Source organism: Dromaius novaehollandiae, chromosome W (genome assembly GCF_036370855.1).
Source record: "Dromaius novaehollandiae isolate bDroNov1 chromosome W, bDroNov1.hap1, whole genome shotgun sequence".
Lineage (NCBI taxonomy): Eukaryota > Metazoa > Chordata > Aves > Casuariiformes > Dromaiidae > Dromaius > Dromaius novaehollandiae.
Genome location: NC_088130.1, coordinates 34,507,004 through 34,527,775, shown reverse-complemented (window position 1 = coordinate 34,527,775; position 20,772 = coordinate 34,507,004). Strand labels below are relative to the sequence as shown.

The window sequence follows — 20,772 nt, the reverse complement described above, 5'->3', positions numbered from 1 at the left end:
AATAACAGTTGTTTCTTTCAGGAGCCCCTTCTTTATTTAGCTTTTGGGACCCTTTTCTTAGCACAGCAATTCTACCCCTGAAAGCACTAGCTCTAGGGTGAAAAGCTGAAAGGAATCTCTTTTAGATTATGCTAACCTGTCAAATGGGAGAGAAGTTTTAACAATTATACTCAAGCACTTCTATATTGAGGAAGGTTTACTCCTTCACAGAAGCAGCAGAAGAGACATATCTACTCTGTCAGAGATGCACGGATCCAAGTCAACCCTCTGGGCAGCAGTGTAGCCACTATTCTCATTGTAAAAATCCATGCCCATGCTAAGAAATGAATTCAGCTCGAGTTTTGGAACTCCAGAGAAAAAAATGCATAAGCACGACTGGTATTTCTGAGCAGGCTCACACCCTCTCTGCTGTTGTCCAGATAGATGAGTCAGGGAGCATACTATAGGTCTGGCCTCCAGTAAACCTACAAATTTAACTCAAATTGTGATGATGACTTGTGTTAGCATGTGGAAGAATCCTTTCACTTGTGTCTGTAGTATCAAGCAGTGTAACTAACCCTGTTATCTGGCACATAGTAGGAAACCTGGATAAGGCAGTCAGTCCTATGTCTGAGAACAATTTTATGATGGCAGGAAGATGGATGAGATAACCCCAAATAGTCATTTTTCTCTTTTTTTCCCTATAATTCCTTTTTACGTGAATGCCAGCTACATGTGAAGCAACAGTGAGGATGTATGAAACCGCATTCCAGAGACAGTATGTGGATGTCTGAAATGGGATCCCAAGGTTGCAATTAATTATGATACATAGGTTTATGTTCCCTCAGTCATAGTGAAAACCAATTTTTTGCTTTGATTCATTCAGCCTACTCACGTGAAGGGACAGATACCTGCCCCTACTGATACTCCTTCACTGCATTAACACTTTCCAGGTTTTCCCAATAGACCAATGTGAAATTTGATTAGCTTTTCAAATTGAATCCATTTATTAGTCTTGAAGTGTCAAGAAAACAATTCCTTACAGAACAATTCTGTACTGTATGCTACATTGAAATAGAAAATCTGTCTAAATTGTAGTTGCATGAACTGAGTACAGTTTGGAATTAAAGGCTGCCTGTGTTCACTGGACTTTCACGACATAGAGGTTTAGGGAAGAGCTCTAATCTGGGTATAATTGGAATGGATACGAGCTGGATATGCCCTTCAATTGCACTTTTTCCCCAAAGGAATGGGAAATTTCTGCTCTATCCACCTTGTCCATTCAGCCCTGTATATTCAAGGGCTATCTGTGTTGACAGTACCTTGCCTCAGCAGACAATGTTAATGTAGCTTTTTCAAACAACTGTCAGCGCTGGTTAGCTGGCAGAGGAAGACTGTTTCCTGAAAGACACTGAAAATACTGTCATACAATGTGGTGGATCTTCCAAACCACAGAAAAGTCCTGTTGTCGTTTCTCTCTTTTCTAAGCATTTTTGTGTGTGCTGGCAGTGCAATTTTGCTGAGACAAAAACATCTTCAAAGTTTAACGTATCCTGCCTGCCACAGTGTAGGTTGAGAACAAGGTCAGCTCCCACTCAGGAAAAGCAAGCCTCCTCCAAGGGAGCCCAGCCTGAGGAGCAGGTGCCAGCAGCTACACAATTCAAACAGAGCACATGCACGAATGTTAAAATGTGCAGTTTGTTATGAAAAAAACTAAGAGCCTGCAGAATTATCAATGTCTAAAGCATCTCTATAGCTAAAACCTGTATGTCCCTATTCCCCAAAAGCACACTGGTTTGACTATCTGTTTTAAGCTTGCACATGTTTATTTTCAGTATCTGGTAAGAATAAGCGTGTCTGATGCGTGGTGATAAAAGCAGAGCAGAGTGTGTAGAGAGTCATATGGTGCAACTCCTTCAATGGGCTTTTCACTCCTTATCCCCGTTGTGCTGAAACATGAGTTACCGCATGTGTACATCTACCTTCTTCATTTAAAACTTAACCAAGCTGCCCTGGTACTTACTGTTTCATGAGTAGAAAAGGAAGGAGAAAACATGTGAAGCTAAGAGGGAACCACAGGAGAAAATACAAAGCTGTTGACCTGCCTGTGTCCTCTGAAAGACCAGGGGAATGCGCACAGGCCTGAGAACGCCTCGTAGCAAAACTGGTGCCTGACACAGATACTGCCATTTCTGATAACTCCGGCAGCAATTTCGTTAATGTCTGCAGAACCGTTCCCGCATTACCAAAGAGCATGTTTGGGTGGAAAATTTTGACGCGCACGTGAGGAGGAAAAAGGCAGACCAGACCCCACCTCCCGATGGAGGTCCTGCACGTCCCCCAGCGCTACCGACTGCCATGCTGCTGCCCGGAGACCCAGGCCTGCTGCCATGGGCGGCAGTGGCCCAGCCGCAGGCCCTCAGCGCGGGGGCAAGGGCGAGCATGCTGCTGCCGGGGCCGGGCAGGGCACAGCTTGCGCTCCTCGATGAGGCAGTTTTCTTTCTCTGAGGAAAAACCTAGAAGAAGGAGCTTGCCCAGAAAGACCGCGGAGAGTGAGGTACCTAGGGGAAGCGTGAGGCACCTGAGGAGCCGTGGGGGTGGGGGGAGTGGCAGCTCCAGAAGGTTCTGGAAGCTGTGTTTGCTGCTGCTGCGGGGCAGCTGCCCCCTTCCTGTGTGGTGTGTGTGAGAGAGAAAGAGGACGAAACAGAGAACAAAAGAGAGAGAACAAAAGAGAGAAAAAGAGAGAGAGAAAGAGAAAGAAAGAGAAAGAAGAGGGAGGAAAAAGAAAGAGAGAAAAGAAAAGAGAAAGAGAAAGAAAGAGAGAAAAAGAAAAAGAGAAAAAGAAAAAAGAGGAAGAAAGAGAAAGAGAGAAAGAGAAAAAGAGAAAGAAAGAAAAAGAAAAAAGAAAAAAGGAGAAACAAGAAAAGAGAAAGAAAAAGAGAGAAAGAGAAAGAAAGAAAAAGAAAGAAAGAAAGAAAAAGGAGAAAAAGAAAAAGAGAAAGAGAAAGAAAGAAAAAGAAAGAGAAAGAAAGAAAAAGGAGAAAAAGAAAAAGAGAAAGAGAAAGAAAGAAAAAGAAAGAGAAAGAAAGAAAAAGGAGAAAAAGAAAAAAGAAAGAGAAAGAAAGAAAAAGAAAGAGAAAGAAAGAAAAAGGAGAAAGAGAGAAAAGAAAGAGAAAGAAAGAGAAAGAAAGAGAAAGAAAAAGGAGAAAAAGAAAAAAGAAAGAGAAAGAAAGAAAAAGGAGAAAGAGAGAAAAAGAGAAAGAAAGAGAAAGAAAAAGAAAGACAAAGGAGAAAGAGAGAAAAAAGAGAAAGAAAGAGAAAGAAAGAGAAAGAAAGACAAAGGAGAAAGAGAGAAAAAAGAGAAAGAAAGAAAAAGAAAGAGAAAGAAAGACAAAGGAGAAAGAGAGAAAAAAGAGAAAGAAAGAAAAAGAAAGAGAAAGAAAGACAAAGGAGAAAGAGAGAAAAAAGAGAAAGAAAGAAAAAGAAAGAGAAAGAAAGACAAAGGAGAAAGAGAGAAAAAAGAGAAAGAAAGAAAAAGAAAGAGAAAGAAAGACAAAGGAGAAAGAGAGAAAAAAGAGAAAGAAAGAAAAAGAAAGAGAAAGAAAGACAAAGGAGAAAGAGAGAAAAAAGAGAAAGAAAGAGAAAGAAAGAGAAAGAAAGACAAAGGAGAAAGAGAGAAGAAAGAAAGTGAAAGAAAGAGAAAGAAAGACAAAGGAGAAAGAGAGAAAAAAGAGAAAGAAAGAGAAAGAAAGAGAAAGAAAGACAAAGGAGAAAGAGAGAAAAAAGAGAAAGAAAGAGAAAGAAAGAGAAAGAAAGACAAAGGAGAAAGAGAGAAAAAAGAGAAAGAAAGAAAAAGAAAGAGAAAGAAAGACAAAGGAGAAAGAGAGAAAAAAGAGAAAGAAAGAAAAAGAAAGAGAAAGAAAGACAAAGGAGAAAGAGAGAAAAAAGAGAAAGAAAGAAAAAGAAAGAGAAAGAAAGACAAAGGAGAAAGAAAAAAGAGAAAGAAAGAAAAAGAAAGAGAAAGAAAGACAAAGGAGAAAGAAAAAAGAGAAAGAAAGAAAAAGAAAGAGAAAGAAAGACAAAGGAGAAAGAAAAAAGAGAAAGAAAGAAAAAGAAAGAGAAAGAAAGACAAAGGAGAAAGAAAAAAGAGAAAGAAAGAGAAAGAAAGAGAAAGAAAGACAAAGGAGAAAGAGAGAAAAAAGAGAAAGAAAGAAAAAGAAAGAGAAAGAAAGACAAAGAGAAAGAAAAAGAAAAAGGAGAAAGAAAAAGAAAAAGAAAAAGAAAGAAAGAAAGGAGAAAAAGAAAAAAGAAAAAAGAGAAATAGAAAGAAAAAGAAAGAGAAGGAAAGAGAAAGAGAAAAAGTGAGAAAGGAAAGAAAATGAGCAAGAGAAAGAAAAAGGGGGAGAGAAAGAAAGAGAAAGAAAAAGGGAAGAGAAGGAAAGAAGAGAGAAAAAAGAGAAAAAGGGGAGGGAAAGAGAAAGAAAGAGGAGAGAAAGTAAGAAAAAAGAGAAAGGGGAAGGAAAGAGAGAGAAAGAAAGGAGACAAAGTAAGAAAAAAGAGAAAGGGGAGGGAAAGAAAAAGAGAAAGAAAGAGGGGAGGGAAAGAAAAGAGAAAGCGAAAGGGGAGAGAAAGAGAAAGGGGAGAGAAACAGGGGAGAGAGAAAAAGAGAATGTGAAAGAGAGAAAGAGAAAGAGAGAAAAAGCGGAAAAAAGGGAAAGAGAAAGAGAGAAAGAGAGAAAGAAAGACGTCTCTTTTCCTGTTCCCGCCACTCACATGTGAAGCGCTTGACAAAGGCAGGCTGCTCAGCTGCTCCCGGAGGGGCGGAGGACTCCCCCTCGCACAAGGGTCACCCCGCCAGAGGCGAGCCCTGCGGTGGGTGTCAGGCGTTTTGGGTGTTGTGACCTAGCGCTGCATACCCTGACTGCGCTTCCTGAGGGCAGGGTGTGGTCTGCCCGAGGAAAGGGGGTACTCGTGGTAGCGCTGCTCCTTCCCTGGAAACGCTCTGAGCTGCAGAATGGGGCTGATGGGGGCAGGAGGGGTGGAGGTGTAAAAGCCTGTGGTAGAGCATTGACTTTTTCTAAAGGAGAGGGCATTACTTGATTCATGAGCTTGTAACTTGTATTTTTGTCAGTCTTGCTGTATATTTGAAGTTTAAGGTATGCCTCTGTTGCAGTGGCGGTGCTTAGTGAGGCAGCATCGCTCTTGTTCTGTGTGTGGTAATCTTCAAAGGTGTCTGGGGTGGAAAAAGGTGGGGAAAAACACACACTTCCACAGCATAGTGTCCTCCCAGTCCTCTCCTATAGAGCTGAGATACAGCTGTGCTGAGGAGCCGGTGTGGTGCCTCCTTGTACTTTGCCTTTCCTGTTCTGGAAATCAGGAAAGGTGTTGCTCTGGTTCAGTGGCCTTTGCCGTTTTTGGTCAGGCTCACTTATCTGGGAGCCCAAGCAAAGGGAGGATCAGCCTGCACCCTGCACAGTGCAAGGCTTCAGGCCAGGTACTGTGAACTTGTGCAAATCGAAGGCAATCCTTCTACAGGCCTTACTTCAGATGGGGCATGTAAGAAATGTGTGACAAGATCCAAAACCTAAACTCTGACTTTGTAAATATGATCTTAATGCAGAGACACCACCCTTCCTGTGCCTATATCCTTGGCTTCTCAAACAGACTGTAATTCTCAGGTGGTTTTCTTGGCTGTCTTTCCAATGCACTATTGTTCCTTGTGCTGCTCCTGGGACGGCTGAGAAAATGAGCAGTAGGGTGGTGTCCTGCATAGTGTTTCTGCCACTGTATTTCATTAGTCTTCAAATGTTTCAGCAGATCTGGAGGGGATGGTGTATATTTCACCAATGAAATAAACGCTTCAGCTGAAATGCTCTTTAAAGTATATACTGCACTGTTTTTGGCACTAATCAGAAGACTTTTAAAAGGCTGCTATAGCTAGGCAGATGCTGCTGTGCTCTTGCACTGAATTCAGGATTTTCCTATTCCTGTTGCTTGCTTTGCAGCAAGTAGGAATTACGTTGTTTGTACTCGTGCTTTGCATTGATGCTTGGGCTTGTAATAAAATACTTACAGATCTGAGTGTCAATGATAGCTGTGAGGAGGATTTAAGTTCCATTTCTTACAGGCTTTTAAGATGTTAAATCTTGGTTTTGTTCGTATTAGGAGCAAAAGAAAATTAAATTCATAAAGAAGAATAATGGAGATAGATAAACTGTTTCAGTTTGCAATGATAGGCTACTTTTAATCAAATTGGAAGGAAACCGAGTCTTTCAAAACAAAGTCATTCCACCCTTCACACTTTGTATTACAAAACCATAAAAAAAATCTTTGGCATGAAACATAACTTATGTGAAGATTAAAACTCTGTTAAGGCATCATTATCATATCTTGCTGTCAAATAAGAAAGAATCTTTCTCTTTACTTCTTCCATTAAATATTTAGTTTTACACTAATAATCTGTACCTAGAGAATGCTAATTTGAATATGTGCTTGCAAAAGGCACGTCTCTGGTACTTCAAACAAACCATGCCAAAGATCAGATGTGCCGCATCTGTTTAGAAGGAAAAGGCAAGGTGGGGGGTTGGGGCAGTGGATAGTAATTGGCAAGCTGACTTGTAAAAGGCATTTGGGGTGTTTGTTTGTTTGTTTTTCTATGTAATTTGTAGCTGTGGATAAACTTTGACCTGATCAATTGTTTGTTTGTTTTAGCCTTGAGAGAATTGAAATTCTAACAAACTTGCTAACAAAATTCTTACTTTGATAAACAAACATCATTTTTATGAAAAAGATAGAAACTTGAAATGCTTTCTCTGTCTAGGAATACTCAATGTGCAGCATGTTTGATATGACACTTGGTTCTGGAAGGTTGATTGGAAGTTTATTTACTTAGGTAGTTCATTCTCTGTCACTTGCTTCTGATTACTTTAATCAGCCTACTGAAAGGCAGTAAAGTATTTTGCAAGGAAATTGCCTGAGAGCATCTCCTTTTAATACTGATACTTGACAAGTGTTGCCATAAGAAACTTGGGTTTTCTGGACTGGATGCACAATGACATGCATTCATATCCCAGAATACCACCTTCTAAATATTTGGATATAAAACCCTAATATTACTGGAGTGAAAATTTGAAGGGGAATCTGGCACTCCAAGTCTGATGTTCCTGCATAAATCTCAGAAGATGAATGCAGGGGAAAAAAGTGCAGGTCATCCATGAATGTTCCTAGTTCGTTGAAGGACCTGGAAGCCGGTGAGGTGAGTATTTAACTCCCAGCCATAGATAAAGATACTCAAGCTAAGTAGTACATAGCTCTTTAAGTAGTGCTCTGAAGAAGCTAGTAATGGGTAAATAGTATAACTTCTCTCTTAGAAGCGCATGAATTAAAATAGAGTATGGCATATAACATTTGTAGATTAAATTTCTACTGTTGTCAAAAGTACCAGTAAAATTTCATTTTTGTGATGATGTTTTATTTGGTGTTTGCTTTTGGGGATGCAGTCAATGCTGTGTTCCCTCTGTGCTGACTGTGGCTTTAATATAGGGAAAACAAATGAGATATGAGCTGAGAGAGTAAGGATTACATGTTTGTCCCAACAGTCAAGCCTTCAAGGCTAAAAGTTACCCAAGTCAGCTGCTAAACTGAAAGAAATTAAAGGATGTTATGTTATTTACCTGGTTATATTCAGAAATAGCAAGTAGGTAGCTAATTTTTTTTTCACTTCCTGTGGCAGCTGTTCTGTGACTGCAGCTTGCTTCAATTGTCGGAAGGGTCTGTCTTTCTAAAAAATAGTCTCAGTGTCAAAGGGAAGAGGAATGAAGTCTGAATTTCTTCATGTGAGTGTTATTGCTGTTGGGCACAACACACTTCCCATAGGTATGTCTGTTTCCTTCCAGCCAGCCTCCCTTGAAGACACAAATAGCACAGGCAGTGTTTCCTGCCTTACAGAATGAACCCTATTTGCTGTTGTACACCAAAGATGGAAAAATCCTGAAAAAAATCTAGAACAATAGCCTCACAAATCTCTCCGCACTCTTGGAGATTAGTACAAATTCTCATTTTTAGGACAACATTGATTTAATTACTGTTAACAGTGTTATAATTCAGTTAATTAGTTTCTTTGTACCTGCTACAGCTTGCTTAATGCCAGGAACTGCCTTTCTGTTCTGTCAAAGGTGGGCTGTGAAAGGATTCACATTGTCATGTTTCCACAGAGCTTCTGGGGCAGTGGGGTGTTTGGTAATTGCAGCAATAAATGGTGCAATACAAATTGCACTGTTTCTGAACAGAGTTAGAGTTTTTCATATGTGCATGAATATTTATGTTTAAGACAGCCTGTATGTTACAAGGAATACTAAACTTTTTTATTATGACTTGTTGACAGCGTTGTATTAACTTTTCTCCTTCGTGGTCCTACTTTTTCTGAGTGGTACCCTATTCTGCTTGTGACTGATTCTGATGTGCTTCACAGAGTGAGTGATTGCTTACAGGCCAGAGAGGCAGCAGAATCTAGCCTTATGTTATTATAGCCCTTGCCTCTTTCAGCAAATGCATCTATGTCACCTTGTGTTGAGAACTGCCACATGCCAAAACTATGCTGAAAATAAGCAGTAAGACATTCTGAGCTGTTGTTTTACCAGTTTGTTGTTTAAAAACTGCCTTATTAACGTCTGATAAACTAAATTAGTGAAATGTGTTCTGTTGCCTTTGGTGATTCAATTACATCTTTTGTAATTAATTTCACAGATCCTAACTATGACAGTCTGATCAGAAGGAATCAGCATGTAGTAGGAGTCAGAAACTCCTGGTTTCTGCTTCTGCCTTTTCCTGTGATTTGTAATGTGACCCTGGGCAGATCAGTTTGTTTCTATACCTCTTATCTAACAAAGCTTATCCTCCCAGAAGGCAATTACCATCTCTGAAGTTAAATATTTTCTATGTATAGAGCCAAACTACATTTGATTCAAATATTTGACATGAATTGCATTCCCTGAGATGCCATGATTTCAGCCCTTTTTTATCTCTAGGCTTCTTAAGATGATGTTACAAAAGTATTGATTTGCAATAAATATCTCTAAATATAGCCTTCATCCCAGACTTGTGCTAACATGTTGACAACCTTGGGCCAGCTAGCAGTATATTGAAATGAGCAGAGCTGGTCCCCGGGAGGCTTTCAAGTGCAGTAAACACTGGGAGCAGACTCCTTGAGATAGGTCATTTAAATACTGAACAAAACAGGGTTTCAGTGAATGAGGTGAGTACACAGAACAGGGAAGAACATGCATGACTAGATGTTAAAATGCAAGTTAGGCTTATAACTCCTCACCAGCTGTTCCATTGTCTTCCAGGTGACTATGAGAAAGCATTTGAAGGCTGTCAGAATCCAAGTTCTGGTTCACTTTGTACCCAATCTGTAACTCAAGTGGGTTAAACTCCATGCTAAAGCAGAATCTGGCATCTGACTCTTGCCCTCAGTTACACAATTACACAAATAAAATCAGCTTCAAGTTATACCTGTCTGACTCAAACACTCTATTAAATTAAATAAAAGTCCTCTTGTGCCTACATACCAATTTTATTGAATTATTCAGTGGGCATGTTCTAAAACTTCATCCCAAACTAGGGTTTGCATTTTTGTCTTGGAGTTTTAAAGTTTCAGGGTGAAATCAGGCCTTATACTGAAACACTGACTGTAACTTTATCTAAAATGGAGTGCTACTAGTTTCTCCTTAATGAGTCAGTGCCCTGTTCTTGCTCATACAAACAGATGTTAAAATGTTGTTGAGGCCAGGAAAAAGAACTCATAACCAGCTGTTTCATTGACTCTAATTAGAACCTTAATAAATGAATCATTTCCTTTGGAAGGCAATGTTTGGGGTCTGATCAATTTAATATGTACATTAGCAGTTTTGGAAACATTCCACTGTCTGGCTATCCAAGTCAGAGCTAAGGACTTGGAAATGCAGCAAAATAAAATCATGGCTGTGTATGGAAGAAGGAAGTGAAGCAACAATTTACTATGTGAGCATAACAAAAAGAATAATCACATCCTTTGCAAATTAATTGCCTGGAGTTGTAAGGCTGTAGTTCATAATGTAGAATCAAACTTTGAAATGTAATCTACTGTATAGAATGCTAATTAACCATAAGGGTTGCATTTTATAGACTTAATTTTATAGCATTCTTTCAGGAAAGACACTTTTCCTACCTGAGAGCTACATTTACTCTCCCCTATGATTCAAGTTTACTGCTGAATTTTTATCCAGATTCTCATCTGGTTTTGATAGAATTCTTCCCTGTCTTCTCAAGTCTATTTATGGTGATACAGTTGAATCTTCTTTTGGGAGGAAGCGTGTCTGCTAGTCCGATTTTCATTCTCTGTAAGAAACATCCCTGCTGGTATACCGATCAAGAGCTCTTGGATATAAGAAACTTAGAGTGAACACTCCCACCCAATAGAAATGCAGAGTATCCTGTAACGCAAATGACAGATACTCAGTATTTCAATTAGGCTTCTTGGAAGAGGTTCTTACATCAGTCAGACCTAGAAACTGAAGATCCAAACTGAGCAGTAGAGCACAGTGCAGAGGTGCTCACACATTTGGAGATTTGTCCATTGCTCTGATGGAGTTCAATGCTGTGTGCAATTACCAGCTCTCGACTGGAGACAGGGCAGCTATATGAACATGCTGCTTCTGGGTGACAAGTGTCTTATGGGCAGTTACACTGGGATGTCTAAAGCATGTGTTTTAGCCACTTCTGGTTATGAAGTTTCTGGGTACATTAAGGCTAGATGTCTTATAAATGTGAAAATTGGAATATTTGGCCTCTGTTTCCCGCTTGTTGATTACTAGTGGAGGAGGTATCTATCCTCTGCATTTAGTTTATTTCTCTGAAATATTTGTGTAACAAATAGAGTCTTCCATTGTTCCCATGTAAAGCGCTAATACACAAAGTATTTGTATTACCTGGAAGATGCTTACAAAGTCAGAAATGGTAAGGAACATTGTATAATATGAGAGTATAAATGCTTGCATGTTTGTTGTCTTCTCTCTGATGTAACAGAATTAAGAATTATGACTGTGACAAGGCTACCATTTTCTTTTGAACCGATCTTACTAACTGTGCTGTTGTCAGAGGGGAACAAGTAAGTAGTTCTGAGATAAAAACACCTTTCTTTTTAGTTTGCCAGTCAAAATCCATCATCATATTTTAACATCGTCCGCTGCTACATGGTGATCTTCCCAGTCAGTGAAACACCTTCTTTTCCGTTCTCTATCTGTTCAGGAACTCCCCAGCTCATCTTCTCAGCTTGACTGATTCTGTTCTGGTCCGAAGCTTAGGCTTGTCAGGATGTTTACAGTGATACTGGAAGAACACTGCAAAATTTGAAAAAGGTGATTTTCTGTCCAAGATATCCATCTTTTTATCCATGTGCCTTTTCCATCCATATCCAAGTCTTAGGAATGTGTGTTAGGAGTAGGAAGTAAACAACATGATGATAATCATATGTTCTTCAACAAGCACCTATGCTTTGGAGGATTTCAATTTTTTTGGTTATTCTAGGAAGATGCACAGTTATGTGCAGTCCAGAAACTTCCTTGATTTCAACCTTCTCCTCTTTAGCCCTGAAACAATTTAAATTATTTGCATGCTTGTTATTGAGCTAGCAGGTGCATGTGCACGTGTGTGTGTGTGCGTGCGTTTTGCGAAATCTAATGGTAATATTTGCTCAAATAATTTAGCTTTACTCCAGGGGATGATCAAAGATATGTGGAGAAACAGCAGCTTTACAAAAATGCAAGCATAGATTGCTTTCGCTTTGTCTCCGAGGAAAAAATAATTACTACTTGTCCTTATTTCCTTTAAAATGCTAAATAAGTACTGACATACTCTTAAGTGCTTCCCCTGCTCCAACACCCAGGGATAAAATTTCTGTCTTTCTTAGCTAATGCATCAATTGCCTTACTAGTCTCTCTGCTTATAGAACAGTGTGGAACGGATGTACATTTATTGCCATAATTTCTTTGAACTTTACTGCTTTGCTGAAAGTCACAACTAAAGCCTCTCTTGCTGCTAATGCTATGCAGTTGCACCTCACCTGGGATGATCAGAGCTCTCAGGTTGGTCTGTTTTATAGGCACCGTTCCTTGTGATGGGCCTATCTTCACTATGGACTTTCTTTTTCCTCCCTGTGAAATGAAAGTAAAACAAGTTTTTAGTTCTTAACAAGAGATTTAATTTTCTTACATTTCCATTTTCAGCGCAAGACGAAAATAATTTAGAATGGGGGTGATGAACTGAGGGAGCCTGCAATAGGGGTAGGCCTGTGATGTAGGTCATGAGGAGAGATGATGGTAAGGACTGGCTTCTTTTGCAACACAGGAGCTTGCTAGTTACAGTTTGGAGGCAGGGAAAGTGAATGGGAGTGCTGATGTAGATTGGGATGCAGAAAGTAAAGTTTGCTTGGGATGAATATAGACCAATGAAATTGGGGAACACTAGCAGAAATTGCATACCTGAAGCTACTTACAAGGAGATATTCTTATCTTTTGAACAGAAATTAGTGGTGAGATTCAACGCTGTTCAAAGGACTTGCAAAAACACTTAAAATCCCATTAATAACTTGCTGCAAATCACTACACAGTACTGGCACTGCGATTTTAGTTTTGGCATACTAAGTACCATACAACCACACAGGTTGGAATTGCTAGCCCAGCACCAGGGAAGACAGTCCTGTAATGCAGATCCTTGAAATAATAATTAGGAAGATGGGTAGAAATTTAACAGAAGTACTAAACAGGAAGATTTTTATTAACTAATAGACATTCATGTAGTACAACTTGGATTGCTTAAAAGGCATACATGGGAAGTCAGCATTCTTGAGTTTGTCACTGAACACTGTATTTTCACTACAGTGTGCAGCTATCATTGGGGTATAGAAGTACCCCAGTGGCTGGTTTGTGAATATACAGGGTTTGTGCTTGAACCTTTATTCCCACAAGAATTATTTCAATGAAGAGTAGAAACTGAATAAGGAAAATTGCAACATAAATCTATCTAATGATACCTAAATCTGTAACAAAGGTCTGGCAGCATTATGCAAACATACTTAGCTATGTCATTCAGTACGTCTTAGAACTGAATCACTCACCTGTCACTTGATCTCTGTTGGATGTAGTCAGTCTTGAATTAAGAGAGCTTTATAAATCTGTAGAAGCTCTTGTTCAATTCTCCCAGTATTTAAAGAAGTAATGCAATACTGCGGCAGTGCTGAATATTTATATATGTTAATACATCTATATACAATGCCAGCACAAACATTGATCATCTCCCTACTAAGTAGGTTCTAACAGAGAACTTGGAACAGGAGTTCACGCACTGCCCTGTGCTGAAGGCAGTTCTTGCTGCCACAGGCCCATTAGCGCATCGATTTCATCCATTTACACTTGAGTACCTCTTTTGGTGAGAAAGCGGGTCTAAGATTTCATTGCTGCATGGTTTTAATCCTCTCGTAGCCTGATGTGTAGCATCACCTGACCTGGGCATCTCTCTATCTTCCTGCTTACTCAAGAGACAATGTCATTGCTGTGCCTAGTTGGAACTCAGTCTGCAAACTGATACTCCGCCTTTCAACAACATAAAAATGGGGAGAATGGGAGTAACCTTTTTTTTTTTTTAACTTCAGTAGAAAAGGTCATCTCAATAAAGGACACAGACTTAAGGTTTGAAGGTGAAGCACTCTGCTTCGATTTTTGCAATGCCAATAGCACTGTTTAAGTCAAACAGAAAACAGCCCCTGGATCACGTGGAGGCTGTGAGGAGTGTTATTTGGGAAACCATTTTGCTTAAGGAAGGCCAGCAAAAATAGTGGTGTGTGTGACCTTCACTAACTTGATAGGAGTTCCAGAATTTGTTAGTTGAGGAAACTAAATGGTGGAAGGATGTCCTTTTTTTCACTCAGGTCTTAATATCTACAGTCCTGTTATGAAACCTGGGTCTTATCGTGAGTGCTTTACTTATTCCCACAGGTTCCTTTCATGAGGGAAGCTAGGACTGACAAAATCCAAGAAATCTTTTTATTTCTTAATTAAAGTTATCCTGTATCGTAATCTTAAACTACAGCATTTCTTGCATGCTGACTCAGGTATTGTCTAGCCATCTGAAAAATGGAGCTAAGTAGTGATGTTGTTGCAGAAACAGGTATCAAACAAAGGTTGCCATTGCTGTGCCCTTAACCAGTGTGAACTGTAGACCAAACCCAGGTTGGTGTCTGTTGCCTTGCTGCCTTTCCCTTGGAAATGGCTGTCTGGGCAGCACTATTGCCTTAGCAACAGGATGCCCCTTTCTGTGGTTGCAAGCGAGAGAGCACTTGGATCCAAACTGCTGCTGCTGTTCGATCTATGAGGGAGGAGGATGGACCTACAGAACTGCATAATACATCCCATTGTTTTAATCTTCCTTATTTATATGAACATGTAATTTAAAAAAAAAAAGTCCCCCAAACCTCTTTCCCGCAAAAAGACTATTTAAGCCATTTGCTACTTTTAATTTTAAAATAGAAATGCTCTTATTTTTAGACACTTCCATAATAATATTTTGCTACTGGAGCTTCTCTTTTGCTCACCTGTTCCTCTGTAAACTCCCCTCTGTTACAAGCTTTTTTTTCTTTATTCTTCTGGAATGGTATTGCTGAGGAGGCTTCCTCTCTCCCAGTTTGCTTGGGTGCTCAAACTGTGGCTTACAGATTCAGCATTAAGAGTTCAGTTTAACTTAGATAATATACAAAACCTATATCTTCATTTAAGTGAATGACAGTTCTGACAAAAGTGTTGTTGGGATCCTTCTTCGGTATGTTATCCACAGCTGAACAAGCCTGAAAAGACTTGGGAGTGTTTCCCAGCCTAGAGACCAATGGGAAAAGCTGGGGCTGATGACAGCTTCTCGGAACAGCACAAGCCTGTGGAATGAAGGATTGATGAGCTGGTAAGAAGAGGAGTTTGGCAATAATTCAATGGCAGGAAAGAGGAATGGAGAAGGAGCACTGGAGCCAAGCCAGTTGCTTGCAGCTGACCTCAGCTGGCTCTTACTTCAGTTCAAACCAGAGTAAAGGAAGTGCTTGTAAGCATTCATTTATATATGGTGTCTGTGTTGTGAGTGGAGTTGCACAGGTGTGACAGGAAGAGGTCCACAGGCAATCTCCTGCTCATGCACATAGGACTTCAAAAGGTAACTTTTTTTTTGTTCAAATGTTTTCAGTTACATAGCCTTTGTGAGGAAATTTCCATAGACTCTTTACAGTCCTTTCTCTCATGTTCATCTCAGAACAGCTAGCACCTTTCCAGTGATGACTTATGAAACCATGTGCATTCAGTGCTTAATCATGTAGACCTTGGTCACTCAGCATACTAAAAAGGCTGCCCATTTCCCTGCAAAAAAATAGTGAAAAACATTTTAAAATCTCCTGCAGCTTAAACTTTCTCATCACATAGTCCATGGCAGTTTTAATTTAGCTGTTTCTGAGGGCTCTCTTATTGTGGCTAGGTTCTTATATGCAACTCTCTGCACAGTCAACTGTTTGGTGGAACTTGTTCATTATGTAGGTTTGCATTTCTAAACAGGTGGCAGGTGCTAATCTACTCCTTGCAGTGTGGTCAGCTACTTAAAAGCCCTACTGCCAGGATTTCTTGCAGGTATTCAGCAAAGGTGTTAAAAATACAGCTGTTAATTCACTGCTATGGTAGGCTGTGTTTCTGTTGAGTTTTGCTGCTGAAAACTGGGTATCTTCCTGTTCAAGTGGTAATCTGCTCATGCCCTCGAGTGCCTTTTTTTGTTTTGGCATAAGGAGATATCAGTCTGCGTGGGCTGAATGTGGCTCTCAGCCTTGCGTGTTGTTTCTGCCGTTCCCTCTGCACTCCAATGCAACTGGGAATATTTCAGACATACCTAAGAGTCTGCTGCTCACCCAAGCTGCTGCTAGGTGGCAATGTGCTGCCCGTGAAAGCCAGAGCTGTGCAGAGATCTGTGAGCAACGCTATGACCTCTGGGTGTTAGGTCTGGGCAATGTAACTGCCAAGCAGTAGCATCCTCCTCCTAGTTTGCAATTCTACTTGCAGATTTAGTTCTTTGCATTTTACTTCTATTAATCCCTTTCTCTCCCTGCTCAGGCACTGTGGGAGAAATGTCTAGGGTTACTTCATCAGCAGACATACTCTGTAGCCTCTCTTGCCACCCTTCTGTATCCAGGGGGCAGCAAGGGAAATTTCTACTAGGTATATGACTTTCTGGCATTAGGACTAATGGTTTAGGTAGCTTTAAGCTTCCTTAAGGTAGCTGTAGCTCTAGGCTTCACCTCCACACCCCTGTTTGCTCCCTCGTCTTAAAAGTGAGTATGTCCGACCTTGCAGTAGTTTGGCTTTAGGAAGATGGGATGTTAGCATATATCCAGTTTCTCCTGCAGGAGGGATGTCAGGGCTCTCTTCTCTCTTTACAGTGAAACTGCTTTGTAGCAGAGCAGATTCTCTGCTACTTTGTCTCATGGCTTGCTTATATTTTCAAGGGGGGGGGGGGGGGGGAGGGGAGGAAAAGCGATGGGAATGTGTCTTCATCTTTTCCGGCTGAAGGAGGTGTGGCCTGTATTGCTTTTTCTTTAAACTGGTTTTGGATGTGAAAGTAAATTATAAAACCAGAGTGGCTTGATACTGGGGGAGGAAAAAGCTAACTTGTCAGAGAGGCAGTACTCAAATCTCAGGGTGCCTTTCTTCAGTGATTTCTTCAGCTCAGTGAGGAAACAGCAGAAAATTAGAGATAAGAAAGCCCCCCATACTTGCCCTTGGCACCAGGGAAAGGAGGACTTTGGGGCTTTATTTATTTACTTATTTTGTCTGTTTAAGTTAAATTGCTCATGGGGATATGTGGCCACTCCCACTGAATATACAGAGAGCTAGGTAAGGGTACTTATACTTCTAGGTAGGAACAAGCATATTTCTGATATATGAAGGGCTCTTCACTGCAAATTCTGTGCTCATTCTCCCACCGTAAACTTGCCATTAGTAGAAAATGCTCACTCATCTTGACCCTATATCTATTTTCTCTTCCCTGGTTAACAAAGATTGAGATCTAGCTGCCGGCTTAGTAGTTACTTCTTGGCTGGCTGCCTGCCTCCAAGTGGGATATTGGCAGAAAGACTCAGTGCGTTCCCTGATGCTGTCCCCAAAAGGCAGATTGTATACCAATTGAGCAGCTACCAGGTAATGGTAGCATACGTAGCAAAAGGCTTCTCCTAAGGCTGCAGAGGAGGAAATGCTGCATGCTGATCAGAGGCATGTGAATACACAAGGACAAAACAAGTTCCTCGTGCTGTATAGAAATTGTCTTTGTGGTTTTAAGGTTTGTTCATTCTGTGTGGGGAAGTGAAAGGCATCACAAAATTAGTAGATGAAACAACCGAGGACAAGAAGTATATCGGGAATAGCTTTTTCACAGTCTTTGGGTTCAGATTAAGAAATAAACTTATCTTCTCTTTCCTTCCCCTGCTTTTAGTGATGTTTGTAGCTATGACAAACACCCTGTAAGACTGCCTAACCAGTGTGCTGCCCTCCAGCTACCTGGGTACTTGTGGCTGCTAGGCCCCGTGGTTGTGATATTTTACAGGGGTTGATAGCAGGAGAAGTGTCGTCTTTGGAGTGGCACGTGTTTGTCTGTCAGGAGAAATCCCTGAAAAAAAATCCCATTTGCCTAAATGTAGCATAGGCTATGTCTGTGATAGAACCAAGACAGCGCAAAAATGTCTTTTAAATGTAGTATTTATTTCTGTCAGGAAAATTTAGCAAGACTTTCCATGCTTTGGAGTAGTTGGAGTGGTGTAGCATGTACCTCAAATGCAGATGTGTTCTATGTTTAGGAGGTAGTGGGGGGAAGGGGGGTAATTTACCTCTTCTTTGTAAGGCTGCACACGCACACACACATACACACATGCACACACACATGCACACACACACTCTCTGCAGCACCTCAGCCTGAAGTCTAAGCACTTTGCAAGTGTTGGCTGACATTTCCACCGAGCTCTCCCTTATTTCAGCCTCAAGCTTTTATTCCAGTTCATTGCCTGTATTATGGTAGTACCTAGAAGGCCCTTGTCAAGGGACACAAGTACACTAGGTCCTCTGCAAAAAAACCAAAAAAACAACAACAACAACAACAAAAAACCCAGAAGTATTGCTGTCCACAAGTAAATTTCTTCTTCTCCAGCACTTAGTTGTTTGGGTTCATTTTCCTTCTCCTCACCTGCATTCTTCTTGCTCATGATTTTAATTTTTGGACTTCCTTTAATGTGTATCTGCTCCCCTCTCTTTGTATATTAGTTCTTCCCCCCTATGCTTCTAAATAAATAGTTTAAATAAAAATGAGAGGCCAGTGGCTGCTACACACTTGAAATATGTTCTTTATTTAGGTGCCCAAATAAGAGCTAAGTCTGACCTATCGTGAAAGTAGATGCAGGTCTGTTAATGGTGTTAGATAGGGCTCAAGGTTGAGCACGAGGATCGTTCGGGCCCTTGCTCTGCCCTTTGTATGACATGCCTGTGCTGATGGAAAATCAGTCCTTCTGACGGAGACCATAATTGCCTTTCTTCTGTGGCTGTGTGTGCCCGTGTCTAGGCTGAGACCAGTTTTTGGATGTGTTGTGCACCTTCATTACAATACAAAGTCAAACAGGCCAGCTTGTATTTTAAGCTCAGCTTTTGACTTCACCTGCAATGGAACTAAAGAAACACACTGACAAAGTCATTGCAGGACTCAACTGGGAGTGAACTTTCTGTAGTAGCACTCAGTGCTAAGCACTAGCCTTAGCTGGGAGACAGCATGTAAAATACCTGTTTCACTGGGTAATCTGTAGCCTGCTGAGATTTGTGTCTGATTACGTCCCAATTTGGGCACATCATCAGTGGATAAAGGAATGAGGTTGAGGCTTTTCAGACGTGCAAGTAAGTACTGTATGTAAGTAAGTACTTGCTGTGTTCAGGGAGGTAATATTTAAAGCAAACCTCAGCTTCCCTCTATGGAAACTGCTTTTGTGTATCCTGTTTTTGCACAGCATTTCTATATTGACATAATGTGTGAGACAGTTTCAGTATGACAGCAAATGGAACTGATATACTACTTAGCCGAAAACTGAAACTATTCAGATTTCTAAGTTGGAAGTAAATATTCTGGAGTGGTCACCTAATCAGGAATGAAGTGAAAGTTCTGCACTTCTGTAACGCTGCGCCACTGAGGTTCAGGTACTGTCTGCTTTTTGCACAGATATAATTCAGCTCCTGTTCCAGGACAGTTGCTTGTGTGTTGTGCTTGAATCCTGCTTTTGCATCAGCATGTTCTTTTTTCTTGAGCAAGTTGGTCTAAAATAGTCTGTGTCCCAGAAGAGGTTTACAATGAACCAGAATGCCCACAGGACTGGAGTCCTAGGAAAGAGCAGCGAGTAATGCAGCAAAGGACTTACAAAGTGGTCAGGAAAGGAAGTGTGGTTGGACCAAGACATCCTGCTTCTTTGAGGAAATAACTGCAGGCAAATAGGCCTTGGAAGTTTTTTTAATATGACTGCTTTTTGCTTTAGAGAGCACAAGGGAGGTGCATCTAGATCAGTAGTTCCCACACAGTTGGACAGGCATGTGTTAGCAAGGAGTTATGGAACCCAACATAAAGCTCTGGCTGTGCTGGTGTCCTGGAAAGGGTGAGGGGCAGCAGCAACACTGGGACCAGGCTGTGGTGGGAGGTAGGTGATGAGCTAAGCACAGAATGCAGTCAATTTTGTCCAGGAAAGCTTGGCTCCAAAAAGGCTGAGAGCTGCTAATTTAAAACAATAAAGCACTTGCTCCCATTTCATATCACTCTTAAGTAAGGGGCTTATTTCTTCCCTCTCCCTGTCCTATTTTTCCACTCTTGAGGAAATGGTCAACAGATACTGAAGGATGCCTATTTAGTGTCATCACTGTCATGTGCCTGATCTACTCTGTACTGCTGTTAGAGAAAGTGGAAGGACCAGTTCATGCCAACCTGTTTGTGCCTGTGTTGGTTCTGTTTCCCTCTCCACTCCTTTACTCAAATTCTATGGTATTTGATCAGAGTCCTCCAGCACAACCTGAAAAAAATCTGCTGCATGTGACTTTGCCAGAATTTTTTCCACTCTCTGGTCCTGGCTAACCCACTTTTGAGCCTGCTTTTTGAAAGGTGCAGTCACTTTTGTCAGAAACTCCTTGAAAAGTCTCACCTAAAGATTAGCGGTATCCCACAGAGCGATCTGTTGCTTACTGTGTGGCTGAGTGCTTAGTTACTCCAGAGTACTTAGTTACTTAGTCCACCCAAGGATGTTTCCTTTTGAATCTTAGATTATGAAGGATAAACCTGTGTCGCATTGTGTGTCTGTGTGTGGGGGGGGAGGGGTCAATTTTTCATCTCATGATGAATTTAAAAGGATAGCAGAGAAGACACTGAGATTCAAGTTGTCTCAGCTGCAGTGTCCCAAGGGCACCTAAAACATAAGTTATGGAATAATATCATTATGCTGGACTTATTTAGGAAGTGTCACTGAACAGTCTTCCTTTCTGACTCTCATTAACATCTTTTAAGATGATACTGTAGGATTCCTGAGTTCAATTTGAAAGTTCATGGTCTTTTCATCCTTTCATTTCCAGCTAGGGACAATAAAACATCTTAATCAAAACAGCCATAAAGGATGACAGCAATGGAACTAGGCTTGTAAGAAGGCAATACACAGAGTGTAATCAAGTCAGGTTT

The 20,772-nt window shown here is 40.7% G+C and overlaps 2 long non-coding RNA genes across 6 annotated transcripts in view; one reads left to right on the top strand and one right to left on the bottom strand.

The window, feature by feature from the left end:
* Positions 1 to 20,772, top strand: part of LOC112980283 (uncharacterized) — a 490,482-nt gene that overhangs the window by 100,492 nt on the left and 369,218 nt on the right. The gene's annotated exons all lie outside the window — the stretch shown is intronic.
* On the bottom strand, positions 6,197 to 14,942 carry LOC135324412 (uncharacterized). The gene is made up of 3 exons (XR_010385794.1): positions 14,606 to 14,942; positions 12,080 to 12,170; positions 6,197 to 11,357 (listed from the first exon to the last, which is right to left on the bottom strand). It is a non-coding gene; the product is annotated as an uncharacterized LOC135324412 (long non-coding RNA).